This window comes from Lissotriton vulgaris, chromosome 3_2, assembly GCF_964263255.1.
Source record: "Lissotriton vulgaris chromosome 3_2, aLisVul1.2, whole genome shotgun sequence".
NCBI classification, from domain to species: Eukaryota; Metazoa; Chordata; class Amphibia; order Caudata; family Salamandridae; genus Lissotriton; species Lissotriton vulgaris.
The window spans coordinates 89,620,068-89,638,656 of record NC_141690.1 but is presented as its reverse complement, the minus strand read 5'-3'; the positions used below and the strand labels follow the sequence as shown (position 1 = coordinate 89,638,656).

General features: G+C 47.4%; 1 protein-coding gene across 1 annotated transcript in view; it reads right to left on the bottom strand.

The window, feature by feature from the left end:
• Positions 1–18,589, bottom strand: part of KCNIP4 (potassium voltage-gated channel interacting protein 4) — a 1,100,610-nt gene that overhangs the window by 757,732 nt on the left and 324,289 nt on the right. The gene's annotated exons all lie outside the window — the stretch shown is intronic.

Genomic DNA, 18,589 nt, shown 5'->3' with positions numbered 1-18,589 from the left:
CTGTTTCCGCTTGCTTTCCCAGCCTACCCCGTCCAGCTTCAATTCCCACCAACATTCCTTCCCCCTCCCTCGTGTTGCTGGTTACAGCTGGCGCAGGAGTAATCATGGTAACAACACCAGAAGTAGAACATGCATTTTTAGCCAGTCTTTGAATAAAATATGTGCAAACACACCAACCTGTTAATTGTTTTTACCTTTTAATTAAAGTACATTTTTAACATGAAAGCATCAAGCAGAACATAATACAATGCATCTTTTTGTAAGAAAACTAAGCCAGGTGAATAAAATCTCTCAAAACAAACTTCTTCCTCCAGCACATGTGCAGCATGATTAACCACTTATAGGGTCCCAAAGGTGAGACCTATTGGCTATGCCAATGCTTGTTGATATGTGGTAGCAGTGGAATTTTGACCCAAGATTAGCTGTCCCTAAGGAAAACCTATATTTCTGAAAGCTAGACACCCAGGAGAAGTGCAGGGTAGTGTGAGTTGCATACACCTCCATTACATTTTCTTACCCAGAAAGACCAGCAAACCTCAAAGTTTGGCTAAAATCGCATACTTTTATCACATTTCCTTGAGTGAAAGTTCCAGATTCTGTATGGAATCAACAAAATTCCTAACACCCAGCATTTCCACACTTCTCCAGATAAAATCAATAACTCACTTGTAGGTCTGGGCTTGTGCCCCTGACAAAAAATGCTCCTAAACATGACATGGAGACAGCACATTTCTGGCAAAAATAACCCTTTTTGATGATGTTGATAGCCGTGGAATTTGGAACTTGGCTTGTCCGCCAACCAGGGAAACATACTAAACCCAGACATTTCTGAAAACTAGGCACATACAGTGGTGTGACTTGCGTAGATCGCAACAACAATGCTGTATGAACCCCAATTTTTTAGAAAAATCACACACTCTCCATTCATTTCTGTGAGAGCACATTTTGGAATATGTAGGAATCCATAACTTTCCTACCGCCGAGCAGTCCTACTATTCTCCCAATAGAAACAATATGCACTTGTGTGGCTAGGCCTAGCAGCAGTGGTAGTAAAGGTATCAAAAGACATTGTGGGGACATTACATTTCCAGCACAAAAAATATCATTTTTGGTTATGTGGATAGCTGTTTCATTTGGTCTAAGGTTTGCCTGCAACTCAGAAATCCCAACCAAACCCTAAGTAGGCGCTCAGGTGAGCCCTGGATGGTGTGACTAGCATGTCTAGGTTGGCTTTCTGTTCCGTGGTGCAGAAAGACTGGTGTGCCCAGGAGTTTGGGGGCACAGGCCTACGCCCAGGTGAGCCAGGCCGCCCAAAACATCAAATAATTCTTAGGTGGTCTAGAGGGCTTTCTGGTCAGTATGTGTCTGTGCTCAAACATTTTTAGAAGATAAAACATAAAAGAATCATGCACCATAAAAATGCCATCGGATATATAAAGCACTCACTATATGGACCCCTTCCTCTACTCTCATGGCAGGGGATTTTTTAATACCGTGCCTATACCTTAACAAATACAGTCACTTTTCATGCAAAAGTTTGTATTGTATTTTAGTTTATTTACAAAATGCCCAGAATGTGTCAGTGCCCATACCAGTATTTACAAGAAAACAAAAAATTTATATAGAGCACCAAACGCAGCTTCATTACCGCAGCGCGTTTGCATTGTTTCAGTCCCCGTGACGAAGGGATAATTCCCGAAAATGCATTGGGACTGGATGAAACTTTAATGTTCTACTTGAACCAATGTTTATGCTTAGACAGCAACTTACATGTCTAGCTTAGGATAATAGCTCAGGACATATTGATTGTTTATTTAAGTATACAGTAAATGTTTGAAGCAATGACATTTTGAAACAAAGGCATCAAATTAAAATTGTATGAGCAAGCAAAAAAAAAAAAAAAAGAGTATTTTTTAGTTTATACAGGCAGATGGAGTTCCGCCTTTGGTAGTGCGGGAAGGGACTAGTGACGATAGTCACTAGTTTGTATGCATTTCTAGTTTAATTAGAGGGCAGCTCCCTCTATCCCACCCAGCACACCCCCAACAAAATTGAGAGATAAATAGTGTAAATTTAAATAAATGATTAACCAGGTGTGCGCTACACAACCCAATTTCTTTTCCATATAATCAAAGGCAGCTGCAAATAACTTTGGCAAAACCTCCTTCAACATGTTCCTGTTTCGGAAGTCAGACTTAGGGCCTGATTTCAATCTTGGCCGTACTCCTGCAGTACCTCCGTGGAGTACCGCCTGCCATATTTAGATGTGTGCAGGCTCTGCTGGCTCCAATGCCCTTAGGCCAGAAGTATTCCGCCAAGCCGATTTAGATGTCCCTGTTGTGCCGGCATTGTCCTGGCGGAAGATTCATGACGAATTGGGTCACTGGTGGAATAGGAACTGGTAAGTACAACTTATTTTTGTATAAATACATATATATGTTGTGTTTGCCTCACAAATGTACGTAGGTAATGTGTTATGCCCCTTTTTGTTACATATTAAATGGCACACATTCTTGAATGCACACCCACAGGCACTGCAAGCACAACACCTCCAAGCACCACAACAATATTTTTTAAGTGGTAAATGAACACTACTGCATTACACATAAGAAAAATATTGCATGTAAGAGCAATGACAAAGATATACTGGGCTACGGCAATTGTCAACACATGAATCATAGTAGGACAATCATACAAGTAATGTACCTTAGATCCCGGCGACAACAGAGTCGTCTGGCACTGTGGTGGAGTAGGAGCAGAAAAGGAGGGACCTGGACTATAGGGTACAAAGCGGAAATGGAAGAGGAAAACCTGACAAAAGGTAGGCTTTTACCTAATTTCCTTCGATTCCTTCAACTCCAATGCAGGAGAGATTCTGTCACATTTTCTGGGAGGAGGGCTGCATGGCCCCCTTCCCTGGGCCACTTTTGGCACCGTGGACCCCATTCCCCGGGCCTGAGCATTTAATTTTTTTAAATTAAAAACAAATGGGAAGGGGGCCGCATGGTCCCCCTTCTCTGGTCTACAATTAGCCCTGGGCACCCCATCCCCGGGGCGTGGTGTGGAAAAAGGTAGGGCTATGACCTTTTTCAAGATGTGCCCGGCGTTAACCGCCCTTGTACCATTCAAATTACCAAGCAATGAGGCAGGCGCCGGAGACCAGAAGGCAGGAAACAGAAGTTTTATTCCGACGGAGCAGAACACATCAGATCGGACAACAAGGTATCGTCTCGAGGTGCTCTAACAGCCTCTCGGAGGCCTGGCCTCTTATACACTGGTTTATGGCATGTGACCTTTCTTTATTACAATCAGAACATTGTGAACAACAAGGGAAGACACATCCCCGTAATCCTCGTGTCAATCCCACCCCCATATACCTTCACAATAGAGGTCCTCAACCTGCTGATAAGAGGAGGGGGTCATCACGCAGCTGAGTGTTTCGCCAAGTCTTAGGATGTGTGCGCCTGATCATATCCCAGGGGGAGGGGAGGCCCTGATCAACAGTGTGTCCTTTGAAGAGGGGCGATTCCATACAATGAGGGGCAGTAAATGGTATCTCCCGGCTTAGGCAATGGCCTCGGACCTGTGTGGACAGTCGGACACGGGGTGAGGGGTCATCAAAGGAGTGGTATTCATGCCGCGTGGACAATCCAGTGCGGAGGGAAGGTTGATCAACAGAGGGGCATTCATGGGAAGAGAGGAGGTGTTGGTCAGGCGCTGGTGTGACTCCCAGGGACAGGGTCATGCGGAAGGGTCATGCTCATGAGAGGGAGGGAGGGGGAGCCAGGGTGCGCGGAGGATGCTTGCTGGGTCAGAGGGGCGCGCTGGCAACCGATCGTGGACAGGGAGACCCTGATACCTAAAATGGTTGTTGTGCACGTTGTACATAGGTGACAAGCTGGCGCAGATGATGTTCAGTTCGTAAACTAAAATTCCACAGTCCTCCCTTTTAACATGTCTCGCCAACTTGTCAGTTCGGATTTATCCCCATAAGGTCACGTATTTCTACTTCATAGAGGGGACTCATGTGCTTATTTCGGAAGTCCAAAGTCTTTGGGCACATACAGTTAGAAACAAAACTGCACAAGGAGGGTAGACATTGGACACCCAAGCAACACCCACATAATATCACAACAGGTATCAGTATGAAGGAAAACAACTTCCAACCCCAGTCCTTCAAAGTGTCCCAAAATGAGCTCCCAAGCGACCATCCTTCCTGCTCTTGGTGCGTTCTTTAGCTGGAATGTCTTTAAGGAAGGTGGCGCCTGTGAGCGCAGGACACAGAGGAGCAGAGGTCTTTCCGGTTTTGTTCAGCCAGAACCCAGAGTAGAAGTGCGACACCGTCTGGCTGGAGGTGGCGTTGTCCTTGTGGCTCTCTTGAATGAGAATCAACCAGGCGAGGCAGGAGCCGTGAACTGAGAAAGGAGAAGGGATGAAGGGGATGGAGTGTCCAGTGGCATGCGGGAGCAACCCGCAGATCCAGCAGTTCGTAGCATTTGCGGCAAGGTTGTGTTGGTGCAACAGTTGCACGAAAGAATTGTTCCAGAATTCCCTGCGCCTTTCTCGCAGCTGAGGCGACAGAGAGACTAGGTGATGCTCTTTCAGGGGTGTTGGTTGTGCAGTAGGTAGCAATGCCTCATGAGCCGGTGTGCTTTCCTCCAGAATCCAGAAGGAGGTCATGAGGAGGAGGCAGAAGAGGAAGACAATAAAGAGGGCGATTGTCTTTGATTTGTGCAAATTGTGATCAGATATGAGTCGGGCAGCAACCACTTGTTTGCATCCTTCGTTCGCCAGCAGCCCTCTTCGTCCTTCAAACCCACCCTTGCCCACCTAGTCAGTTCGTGAGGGGTGCTGGCCGACTGAATATCTCTGATCATTACCCTAGTGTCACTCCATTTCTCTGCTTGTGACCTGGTCACATACATGCGTGTCACCGTCCTATTCTCAGCTGTGGTTCGTGCAGTGATGTCGGCCAGTGCATTCCCTTGTCCGACTAAGTCTGTCACCCTTTTGTGTGCCTGACATTTGATCACCGCCAATCGTTTGGGGAGGAGAACTGCTTCAATCAGGGCGGAGACTAGATCTCCGTGGAGGATTGGGGTGCCGTGGGACGTCAGGAATCCCCTCTCCCTCCACAGGAGTCCAAAATGGTGGACCACCCCGAAGGCATACTGGCTGTCTGTGTATATGTTCGCGGTGGTCCCCGTGGCTATGATGCATGCTCGTGTGAGGGCTATCAGCTCTGCTGCCTGGGCAGATCGTTGTGTGATGCAGGCTGTCTCAACTACTGTTCGGGCTGTCGTGACTGCATAGGCAGCTGAAGTGGTGCCATCTGGGAGTTTGATGCATGAGCCGTCTACCCATAGCTCTCCATCGGGATCAGTGAAAGCAGTATCTCGGAGATCAACTCTACTCCTAGTTTGTTCGTCCGTGAGGGTCACACAGTCGTGGATGGGAGGAACGTCGGGGTCATTTTCAGGCAGGGGCAACAATGTGGCAGGATTCAAAGTTGTGCATCTCTTTAGTGTGATGTGGGGTGCAAGTAGCGTCAGTTCGTACCCTGTCAGTCGTGCGCTAGTCAGGTGTTGAGTCTTGGTTTGGTTCAGGAGGGTGTCGACAGCATGGGGTACTAGCACGGTCAGAGAGTTTGAAAGTACGATTCCTTCGCTCTGGCGGATAGAGACGGCAGCGGCAGCTACCGCTCGAAGGCAGGCAGGCAAAGCTCTGGCTACAGGATCAAGAGTGGCGGAGAAGTAGGCACAAGGGCGCTGCTTGGGACCAATCGATTGTGTTAGGACAGACAATGCACACCCCTCCCTTTCGTGGGTGAAGAGGGAGAAGGGTTTGGAGTAATCCGGGGTTCCTAGGACAGGCGCTGAACAGAGAGCATCTCGCAATTCCTTAAAGGATGCTTGACACTCAGGGGTCCAAGGGAGCGGGAAGGAGGCATCTTTGGTTAATAGGGCAAGTAGGGGTTTTACAATGAGGCTGAAGTTAGGTAACCACTGTCTGCAGAAAGAGGTTAGGCCAACCAAAGAGCGGACTTGCTTTTGTGTTTTTGGGATGGGGGTGTCTAGGATGGTTTGGATTCGGTCGGGTGTAAGTTTCCTCCCTTCTTTGGACAGGAGATGGCCTAGGTAAGTCACTTGTGGCTGGCAGAATTGTAACTTCTTTTTGGAGACTTTATGGCCATTTTCTGCAAGAAAGTGTAGGAGTTGGACGGTGGCTGTCGTTGCAAGCGGGGTGGTGTCGGCCGCCAAAAGGATATCATCGACATATTGGATCAACACCACTCCATCTGGCAGCTGGAAGGCATCCAGCTGCCTTTTGAGGGCCTGGCTGTAAATGCTGGGACTTTCAGTGTACCCCTTGGGAGCTCTACAAAATCGGTACGAGCGGGATTTTAAAGTGAAGCCGAAGAGATAACGGCTGTCTGGGTGGATGGGGATAGAGAAAAACGCATTCTTAAGGTCGATAACAGTGAAGGTGGTGGCAGTGGACGGGATGAGGGTCAGAATGGTGGTGATGTCGGAGACTACAGGGTATTGGGGTACAACCACTTTGTTAATTTCTCGCAGGTCGATGATAAAGCGGTACGCTTTCTCATCTCCTTCACCTTGCTTCTTAACAATAGGTAGGATTGGGCTGTTGCAGACGTTGCTGACCACCTCTTCAACCACTCCTGCATCTACCAGAGACTGAATGATCGCTACCAGTGCCTTCTCGCCCTCTGGGGATATCCGATATTGTGGGAGTTTCGGGAGCATAGCGTCCTGTCTTACAGTTATATGAATAGGGTCAATCATCATTCGTCCCACATCAGAGTCATTTTTGGCCCACAGGTACGGAGGCAGGGTGTCAAGCAAGGACAGGTCAGCGTCAGTTATGGAACACATGTGTCGTGAGGGGCAGGATCTGGGTATGTCTGGGTTGTCGTACAGGATGACTCGGATTCCATCTGGGGAACACCTAATAGTGGCTCGAAAATGTTTCAGTAAGTCAATGCCCATAATGGCGTCAGGGGAGTTGGAGGAGAGCAGAAATGTCGCGTCAGTGGTGTTGTTTTCTAGGCCAAAGGTAATAGGTACGGACAGGGGGTTAGTGGAGGGCGTTCCATCGAAACCTATCGACGTTATGTGTGAGCCAGACAAGGGTGCCCTTGGAATCAGTCGTTTTGATAACACACTACGTGTCGCCCCAGTGTCTACCAAGAATGGAGACCCTGTACCCAGAACCTTAGCGGTGACATAAGGACCTTGCTGGTCAACACAGAGCTCGACTGGATCCCTCCCTTGCCCCTGGCAGTCCTATGCAAAGTCGGGGGCATTTTCACCTTCGGACAGCTGATATTGGTTCTGTCGGGGACGGTCAAATGTGTTCAGTCTCCCTGATCTGTCATTGTTGGTGTCGTTGGTGTGCCCTCGTCCTTGTACTCTATTTCTCGGACCACCTGCCACATCCCTGGAGTCCCTATTTCTATTCATCTCTAGCAGAACCGGACACTGGGATTTCCAATGGCCGAACACTTTGCAGAAGGCGCATTGGTCATTGCTAATGTCTCTACGTCCAGTGTGGGGTGTGGGGGTGTGATCTTTAGGAGGTAGATCTCTGGGGGTGGCTGATTGGTAGTTCCCCCTTTGATGTTCCCGTCCTACCGTTATACCTTGTATCTGGGCTATCATTACCCTTTCTTTTAAATCGTTCTTCTTTTTCTCGGACGCCCTATCATTCTCATTCTTTTGGTGCTCGTAATACTGAGCCATCTGAAGGATAGCTGCGGGTTTGGAGGCCCCCCAACTACTCTCACTCGTCTGCAGCTTTTGGGAGACCTCTTGTGTTAGGCCTTTTACGTAATTTTGTACAAACAGGTGCTGTCCGGTTGCGGTGGTCATGTCTTGGCCACTGTAGTCGGAGAACACTGTCTCGAACCGGGAGAAGTATTCTGACACATCTTCCTGGGGTTTCTGTCGACAGGCCGTGACTATCGACCAGTCTACCTTTCTTTCTGGGATCAGTGTCTTTAATTTCTGAACTATTTTGTCTGGGAGTTCTAGTATGTCTTTTACTGTTTTCCTTCCAGGTTCTCGTTGTCTATCTAATTTACCGAGTTGGTCCCAGGTATGTCCAAACAGATCCGTGTGGTCAGCCTTCCGGATTTGCTTCCACACGTCAGCCGGCAGGCATAACCCGAAGAACAAGTCAATGTCCGCTAAAGTTATTATCGTCGAACCCAAGGCTGTGCCTAATTCGGTATAGAATGCTGTCGGGTTCTTTCTTAAATCGGGCAAGGTTTGTTTAAAGGTTAGGATATCTTGTCGGTCCCATGGTTGGTAAACCCAATTATACACAACTCTCCCTTTTGCATCTGCGTGATTAATATCATCGCTTGTTCCCAGACCGCGTGGCGGAATCCAATATGGAGCCGCTTCTCTGATGGGCATCATAGTGTTGGCTACTTCTACTGAGGTCGTTTCAGGGACTGTAACCTTGGTTTCTGGTTTTTGCTCCGTGAGGTGGCGGAAGACCTCAAGCGTCTGCATGAAGAGCTCCGTCGCCTCACATTCAGTCCCATCTCCGACATCAATCTTCCTATACAGCGTGGTCAGTTTAGCGGGGCCCTTACTTTGATACCTATCTTCATATGCGTTCAGGGTGTGGTAGCCGAATCGCAAAATGAAATGCCGTCTGTGGCTGTCGGCATGTGAATTATATATGTTCATTGTGTACTCTTCGCTCTCCCTTCGTTCTACTAAGGTCTTTGCTATTTTGTCGATCCCATCCCGCTCATCTTTGCTCAACCTATTTGGTCTGGCTGGTGGTTGTTTGCTAGCCTCAGGGTCGTCTGACGATGTTGTTAATGTGGCTGGTGCGGAGGCCGTGAGGGCCGGTGCACTAGCGCTGAGGTCGTTCTCGTTTGCATTTAGGGCCTGTGAGTGTTGTTGGCAGGGGGCATACGGAGGGGGCATGTAGATAATTGGGGGACCTAGTAGTAACTCATCGTTCGCCCGCTGTTTGGAGGGCAATTCAGGGTAGAGCGCAGAGGGGGTCCTAACAGGACATTGGCCTGTCGACCCTGATTCTTGGTTTCGCATAGTTTCCTTTCTTTCTTTTATTTCTTCTTCTAGTTGCTTTGCGGCTAGGTGGGCTGCCTTTCGTAATTCTTTCCTTATTTTTGCCTCTTCTCTTTTCTTTCGTTGTTCCGTTTCTTTGTGCCACATGCCGATACTATCGAGCATAGTGGGCATAGTCTTATTTTTCTGTAGCGCTATTTCTAATGCTTTTATTTTATGATCGTCAAAGGAACCTATCAGTGGCCACTGACTTTCAGGGTTCTTCTTTGTATATTTATGCCATAACTTAGTATAAGCTATAGCGACTAGTCCATGCTTAGTGAACATGTCCTTATTAGGGGTGCCCTCCAGTGGAGCTGGATGATTCATCTCTAATAAGCGGTCCGGGCTGTACAGGCTACCAACCAGTGGGGAGAAGATAGGCATGACGGGTTACAACGGGGACAAAGGTCTGCACTACCTATCTTATCACGGCGGACAAAGACTAGACAGAATATTTCTATTCTACGTTGTTTGGAGGCCGTGAATACCTCAAAAGAACCAATACCGAACAATCAGTGTTCTGTCAATCAAACAATCAGTGGGGAGAATAAGTGGGTACGAAAAGTTTGCGTTACCCACCCTTTCTCTACCTGCAAAGAGAGACCTTGTTCTTCCCTGTTTGCAGAAAAAGAATCTCCAGACAATAATCCACGAACGACAGTTCGGGACAACAGTGGGGGAGGAAGATAGGCACGACGGATTACAATGGGGACAAAAGTCTGCGTTACCTATCCTTCACTGCTTGCAAAGAGAGAGCCTGTTATTTTCTCCGTTTGCAGACGGTGAATCTCCAGAGGGTTTCAACAAAGCGTAATACTAGTATTATCCAAACCAAACAATTTTTTTTCTCAGTTCGTCATGTCTACACGACCTTACCCGGACCGCATGGACGGTTTCCTGTCTTCTGAATCCAGCGCCCGATCGTCCTCTCTTCTTCGTGATGTTCGTGGTACTCCTGATGGTTCCCAGTCAGGACCGTAGATCACTCGAGAGAGGTCTGTTCGGAACTAGTGAAGGTCGGATGATCGGCTGTCAGACGAGGGTCTATCGGACACGAGCTCTCCCGATCGTTGCAGTCGTTCACTCTGTCGTCGGGACCTCTCCCACTGGATCCACGTGTCACTGATGGGCCCCACGCTTTGGGACGCCAATCGTGGAAAAAGGTAGGGCTATGACCTTTTTCAAGATGTGCCCGGCGTTAACCGCCCTTGTACCATTCAAATTACCAAGCAATGAGGCAGGCGCCGGAGACCAGAAGGCAGGAAACAGAAGTTTTATTCCGACGGAGCAGAACACATCAGATCGGACAACAAGGTATCGTCTCGAGGTGCTCTAACAGCCTCTCGGAGGCCTGGCCTCTTATACACTGGTTTATGGCATGTGACCTTTCTTTATTACAATCAGAACATTGTGAACAACAAGGGAAGACACATCCCCGTAATCCTCGTGTCAATCCCACCCCCATATACCTTCACAATAGAGGTCCTGAACCTGCTGATAAGAGGAGGGGGTCATCACGCAGCTTAGTGTTTCGCCAAGTCTTAGGATGTGTGCGCCTGATCATATCCCAGGGGGTGGGGAGGCCCTGATCAACAGTGTGTCCTTTGAAGAGGGGCGATTCCATACAATGAGGGGCAGTAAATGGTATCTCCCGGCTTAGGCAATGGCCTCGGACCTGTGTGGACAGTCGGACACGGGGTGAGGGGTCATCAAAGGAGTGGTATTCATGCCGCGTGGACAATCCAGTGCGGAGGGAAGGTTGATCAACAGAGGGGCATTCATGGGAGGAGAGGAGGTGTTGGTCAGGCGCTGGCGTGACTCCCAGGGACAGGGTCATGCGGAAGGGTCATGCTCATGAGAGGGAGGGAGGGGGAGCCAGGGTGCGCGGAGGATGCTTGCTGGGTCAGAGGGGCGCTCTGGCAACCGATCGTGGACAGGGAGACCCTGATACCTAAAATGGTTGTCGTGCACGTTGTACATAGGTGACAAGCTGGCGCAGATGATGTTCAGTTCGTAAACTAAAATTCCACAGTGGCTTTAAAAAAAAAAGTATTTTGTATTTGAGAGGAGGGGGCCGCGTGGCCCCCCACCCCAGGGCAATTCCTGGCCCAGGGGACCCCATTCCCTGGGGCTTGGCCTCGTTCTTTAAATTTCTTTTTATTTCGCAAGAGGGGGGCTGCATGGCCCCCTCACCTGGGCCACTTCTGGTCTCGGGGGCCCCATCCCCAGGGCTGGCCCTTTGCGTTGGGGACCATGGGGGGAGTCTTAATACCCCCACGGTCCCTAAAGCTCCCCGCCTCTTGTGGTAGCCAGCATTGCCTTGGTGCCTGGGGAGGCGCTAACGTGCAGCTCCCCTTGCTCAAAAGCAATCTGCTTTGTTTCATTGAAGTGAGAGCAGGTTTTTCTGCTCTCGCTTCAATGAAGCAAAGCAAGGTTTGCTATGGGACGGGCCCTGACAAAGCAAACAGCAATGTCCCGGGGATGGGCACCCCGGGACGTTGCAGGTGCCGGCCCTGGGGGGGAGGCAAAACCCAGTGCCATCAAGGGCTCCTGTACGGGGGCAGAACGGCCCCCCTTCCCATGTTTGCAAAGCCCAGGGGTGGTGGTGGTCCCCGGGGCCGGGGGGCCAAATTTGAATATTTGGTGCCCCGGCAGGTGGTGGTCCCCGGGGCGTATGGAGGACTCTTCCCCCTCACAACATTTTAAATTAAAAACAGAGTCCCGGGGAGGTGGCTGTCCCCAGGGCTGCAGATATGCTGCATGCCTACCAGCTGTACATTTTCAAAGTCTCGGGGAGGTAGCGGTCCCCGGAGCTGCGTTGGCCGCAGTGCCCCCGCATACATTCATATTAGCCCGGGGAGATGGCGGTCCCTAGGGCTGCGAGTGACCCTGCAAATTATTTGGTGAGTACCCCCAGGACCTGGCCTACCCACGAGCTTTTAAAAACGAAGCCCACTTTTTTTATTTTCACGTCCAGATTCACAACCCTGGTGTGAATTTGGCTGATTTTATTTTTTTAAAAATGTTTTTTGTTGGCCTGGGTGTCCTTGTGGGACCTCCTGAGCAGGCCTAGGGGGTCAGGGTGTTTCTACCCTGCCCCCTTTTCTTCATTTTTCACTTTTTTCACCCTTTTTCTTGTGACTCGGTTACCAAGTCAAAAGCTGGCTGCCAACACTTCCTGGTTTGGAGTGTTGGCAGCCAATCAGAGTGAAGCTCTTGCCTGGGAGGCTTTGTGAACCCTCCTCGGTGATCAGATATCAATATTTTTCTTTTTTAAATTTCTCAGGAACTGCTGAACCGATTTACACCATTTAACAAAAAAAGGGCGCAGTATAAACCAAGAACTACCTTTTAACCAAATTTGGTGTAATTACGTTCAGCAGTTCGGGCTGTAGCCTGTAATAAAGTTCCTATGGAAATTAACATGGAGAAAACGTGCTTTGGGACCCTCCTTTTTTCTCAGCCCCCGCTTGACGAATCACCCCGAAACTTTCAACACACAAACTGAGCGGTCTGACCCTGGATTTTGGAAAATTTCATGAAGATTTGTCAAACCGCACCAAAGATATTGGAAAATCAAAAAATGCTTTTCCAGGGGAAACTACGTCCTAACTCTAACTACATACTGGCGATCGCCAGTAGGTATTATATATATATGGCATGGAAGAGGAATTCTATCCAAAGAGGAACTTTTATTTTTACAGAACAAACACCCGAAAATACCAACGTTCTACCATCTGCCAAAGGTGCACAAGGATGCTGCTAGACCACCGGGGAGACCAATTGTGTCGTCAATTGGGGAATTAACCGAGAACATGCCGAAATTTATCAACCTTTTTTTAGTACCCTGGGTTGCACAACTGAACTCTTATACAAAGGATAATAAAGATTTTCTTAAACAAATACAATATATAGGTTGGGAAGATGAATTCATTATGATCATGCTTGACATTTGCAAACTATAAACGAGCATAAGGCACGACGATGGAATAGCAGCTCTGAGAACTTTCCTTGGGCATCGTCCGGCCAGATACCTGGAACATAGTGAAATGTTAATCGAATTTGTGTCATTCTGTTTAAATAACAACATTTTCATTTTCCAGGGTCAGCGATACCGGCAGATAAGGGGCACGGCGATGGGCATCTGCTTCGCCCCCAGTTACGCAAACTTGTTCGTGGGCTGGTGGGAGAAGCAGGTGGCCTGGGCCGATGACAAGGGTGAGTGGGTAGACAAAGTGGTCTGCTGGAGGAGATACATTGATTATCTTTTCGTTATTTGGAAGGGATCACAAGCATCAGCAGAGGACTACATCACTGCTCTCAATACCAATGATCTGAATCTGAAATTCACCTATGACATGAGTGAAAATGAAGTGAATCTTTTGGATCTCAAGGTCTTCGCAGAATCTGGAATAATACAAACAGCTTTATATAGAAAGAAAACCGCTGGTAACTCTGTTCTGCACGGACGTAGCAGTCATCCAGCGACCCTCGTGGCTAGTATCCACTACGGGGAACTATTGCGAATGAAAACAAACAGTTCTAGGCAAGAGGACTATGATTTGGCAGCCAGCAGTAGTATTAAGCGGTTTAGATCAAGAGGCTACTCACAGAAAACATTACAGTTAGCCAAAGAAAAAGCAGAAACAATTGACAGGCAGACACTATTGAGGGACAAACAAACAGAAAACTTGAGAGAAGAGACAGGAAATGTGAGACTGATCACCAATTACTCTTCTGCGGCCAGGAAAGTAAGAGCAATAATATGCAGAAAATGTAAACTCCTGAAAACAGACAGTATTATAGGAAAAGAACTTCCTGATCACCCTAAAATCACATTTAGGAAATTGAGATCTCTAAAGGACCAACTGGTACAAAGTCATCTTACTAAAGAGTAACCAGTTGCGGGACTGCAGAGCCTTCATGGGAAATGTAAAGCTTGCAGTTCCAGTAAAAGGGTTTTGACGTTCCAAATTCCTGATAAGAAGTCTCGCACTAGGATCCCTAAGTTCATGAACTGTTCCACAGCATATGTGGTGTACTGTCTAGAATGCCCCTGTGGATACCGTTACATAGGGAGCACGGTCAATGCCTTTAAGATGCGCATATTAGAACAACGGAGGGCTATTGCTAATAAGGACGACAACTATCCTGTAGCACGCCCTTTTCGCTAGTCACCATAACAGCAACAGAACTCTTCTACAGTTTTTCTGCCTAGACTGTATCCCCAATGACATCAGGGGAGACGACAAAGAGAAAAAGATTGCGACGTCTGGAATCTAGATACATTATTGAACTCCAGACAAAGTCGCCACAGGGTTTGAATGCAGGAGAAGAACTTGTAACTCACTTATGAATTGTACACAATCTTGAGAAGCAGTCAATGTGTTAGGGTAAGTAGAAGGGCAGACATATAGCATGAATCTGAATATCTGTGGGAAATGAGTTAGGGTCAGAGGTTGGGAGTTAGGTTAATTAGGAGGAAATTGACTGGACACAGAAAGTATAGACTAAGAGAAGTTTTCTCACTGTCTAAACCAACACCAGCCCATACAGGGCCTGATTGAGAAACCAGACTCACTTCAATGTAAATATGTAAATTGTAAATACTTTATCTCAGCAAATCAGGAATGAATTTAATCATGAATATTTAATTTGAAACCACGGTTATGTTGGATTGGCAATGGCTTATGAATTTGAATAATCATTGTTATTATATTATTTGCACATACCTATTTGTTTATATGGTGACAACGATCGGACTAAATATGTGTTGATGAAATAGATGTCATCCCGTTGTACGAGTCAACGTTGATCCATTCAGGGCTAAATGTGACTAATTCCATTCAAATTGTTTGTAAATATAGTCCTATGTGCAATTAGAACGAGCGTATATTGCCACAACACTATTTTGCACACTCCAACATGGTGACTGAGACTGAGTGAGAAAGTCCTTCGCTCATTGTGATGTCTATTTGTAAATATATACTTTTGCCTCGCAGACGTCAGCTGACACTGACGAAAGCTACGGCTGAAACGCGTCTGAAGTGATTTTTTGGCGCAATAAATCCTAAACCAGGATTAAACTAACGAGAGTCAGTCTGTTTTCTTGACAGTGTCTCGACTTCAATGAGGAACACTTAATAAAGTACCTGGTCCCCCCCAGTGGGCGTGGTCACAAGGTATCTTGGTCCCTGTAGTTCCCCTAATTAAACCCCAGTGGGTGTCGTCGAACATTGTCAATAATTAAAAGTTTATCCCAAGTGGGTCGCTCAATGAGGGGGAAGTTCTGCTTGTGCTGCCAATTTCACCCCCACAGAAACGGACTCTCTTTACCACTCAGCCCAGGAAGTCCAGCGCTGGCGGTCCGCTCGACGAGCAGTGGGGCACTTCTGCGGCTGGGCCAGCCGCTTCAAATCAATCCACACAAAGTTACCCGTGTAGAAATGCCACACAAAGAGAGCTTTGACTCCTTTATTCAGCAGGATGGCAAACAGAAGCAGCTCACTCCTCACGTGCTGATGATACAAAAGCCAAAAGTGTTTCGGGCAGTCTTCTGCCCTTGATCACTGGCAACAATGTCTCGACTTCAACGAGGAACACTTAATAAAGTATCAGGACCCGCCCCAGTGGGTGTGGTCACAGGGCATCTTGGTCCCTGTATTTCCTCTAATTAAACCCCAGTGGGTGTCCTCGAATATTGTCAATAATTAAAAGTTTAACCCAAGTGGGTCGCTCGATGATGGGGAAGTTCTGCTTGTGCCGCCAATTTCACTCCCACAAAAACAGGCTCTATTTCCCATTCAGTGTAGGAAGTCCAGCGCTGGCGGTCCACTCGACGAGCAGCGGGACACTTCTGCGGCTGGGCCAGCCACTTCAAATCAATCCACACAAAGTTACCCCTGTAGAAATGCCACACAAAGAGAGCTTTGACTCCTTTATTCAGCAGGATGGCAAACAGAAGCAGCTCACTCATCACGTGCTAATGATACAAAACCCAAATGCGTTTCGGGCAGTCCTCTGCCCTTGATCACTGGCAACAATGCCTCGACTTCAACGAGGAACACTTAATAAAGTACCGGGTCCCGCCCCAGTGGGCGTGGTCACAAGATATCTTGGTAACTGTAGTTCTTCTAATTAAACCCCAGTGGGTGTCGTCCAACATTGTCAATAATGAAAAGTTAATCCCAAGCGGGTCGCTCGATGAGGGGGAAGTTCTGCTTGTGCCGCCAATTTCACTCCCACAGAAACGGACTCTCTTTCCCATTCAGTGCAGGAAGTCCAGCACTGGTGGTCTGCTCAAAGAGCAGCGGGGCACTTCTGCGGCTGGGCCAGCCGCTTCAAATCAATCCACACAAAGTTACCCCTGTAGAAATGCCACACAAAGAGAGCTTTTACTCCTTTATTCAGCAGGATGGCAAACAGAAGCAGCTCACTCCTCACGTGCTGATGATACAGAAGCCAAACGCGTTCCGGGCAGTCCTCTGCCCTTGATCACTGGCAACAATGTCTCAACTTCAATGTGGAACACTTAATAAAGTACCGGTCCCTGCCCCAGTGGGCGTGGTCACAAGGCATCGTGGTCCCTGTAGTTCCTCTAATTAAACCCCAGTGGGTGTCGTCAAACATTGTCAATAATTAAAAGTTTATCCCAAGTGGGTTGCTCGATGAGGGGGAAGTTCTGCTTGTGCCGCCAATTTCACTCCCACAGAAACAGACTCTCTTTCCCATTCAGCGCAGGAAGTCCAGCGCTGGCGGTCCGCTCGACGAGCAGCAGTGCACTTCTGCGGCTGGGCCAGCCACTTCAAATCAATCCACACAAAGTTACCTCTGTAGAAATGCCACACAAAGAGAGCTTTGACTCCTTTATTCAGCAGGATGGCAAACAGAAGCAGCTGACTCCTCACGTGCTGATGATACAAAAGCCAAACGCGTTTCGGGCAGTCCTCTGCCCTTGATCACTGGCAACAATGTCTAGACTTCAACGAGGAACACTTAATAAAGTACCAGTACTTTGTGTCAAAAATGCCTCCATGTTCCTTCCAAATGTGTTCGGCCCTCATATATGTAAATTCTTTGTTCGTCACAGCCCGCAGATGCTGGAGGATGCGTAATTTAAGTTTACTCACAGTGCTACCAACATAACATTGACCGCATTCACACTCCAGAAGGTACACCATATACGTAGTTTCACATGTAATCCTCTCATTGATGGGTTTTTACAGAACAGAGATAGTACCTTTCTGTAAGTGATGTTCACATGTTGTGTAATAAATTGCTTAAGATCTTGATCTTTCTTTAAAATATTCTAATGTTTGTTTACTGCTTGCTTAACTTTAATGTTGGATCTATTAAAAACTGTAATGAACCTAGTTGTTTCAGCAGTGGATTCGATTGGTGTCACAGTACTTTTAGGCAACAGTAAATTCTCTCTCTCCATGTTGGTGGCCCTTGACCATGTATTTTCCAACATTATGACTGGATATCCTCTCCTTAGAAAACTGTCAAAGATCACATCTATTTGTCTTGTGTATTTCCCCTCCTATGAGCAGTACCTGCGAGCCCGCAGGACCTCACCGTACGGGATGCTCCACTTTATTGCTTTAGGGTGTGCACTGTTTGCTGACAGGATGCTGTTACAGGAATTGGCCTTATGAAAGAGGGTGGGTGATATTCGCTCGTCTTCAATAGCGATCCATATATCTAGATAATCTACAGAGGTCGTACTGTATGTACACGTAAACTGTACGTTGAGGGAATTGTCAGTGAGTGATGATAAAAAATCCTTCAGATCATCTTCTCCCTCCCATATGAGTAAGAGATCATTGATATTGCGGAACCACAGCACCACCCTCTCCAAGTTGATGTTGTTACTCTCTGACCACAGACATTCCACTTCCCAAAACCCCATGGTCAAGTTTGCATAGGTTGGAGAGAATAAGGTCCCCATGGCAGTCCCTTGATTCTGCTGAAGAAGTTGCCATCAAAAATAAAAACTTTGTTGTTGAGGCAAAAGGACATCATTTCGAGGAGCATTTTGGTATGATTCAATAGACTGAGTGACCTTGATCTCATAAAATATTCGCATGCTTCGAGACCATCTTCGTGGATTACTGAGGTATACAGCAAGACCACGTCGACTGTGGCCATGATATAGCCTGCTTTCCAAGGGGTGTTGTTGATCCGGTTCAGAAAAACCATAGAGTCATAAATGTACGATGGTAGATCTGCAACGTATGGGAAAAGGAAGATGTCTATGAATTTTAAGTGTTTTCAAGAATGGACCCACATCAGCTGACAATTGGACGACCAGGGGGATTTTCAAGACTCCTATGTACCTTGGGCAGTACATAGCTGGTGAGACAGGCCGCTGAGGCTCTGCGCATTCATTGTTTACAATTTTAAATATTTTAAAAATATTGCTCTGTGTTCTACACTTTATTTTGCCGCTTCTTAGCGCAACGTATGATTTGTAT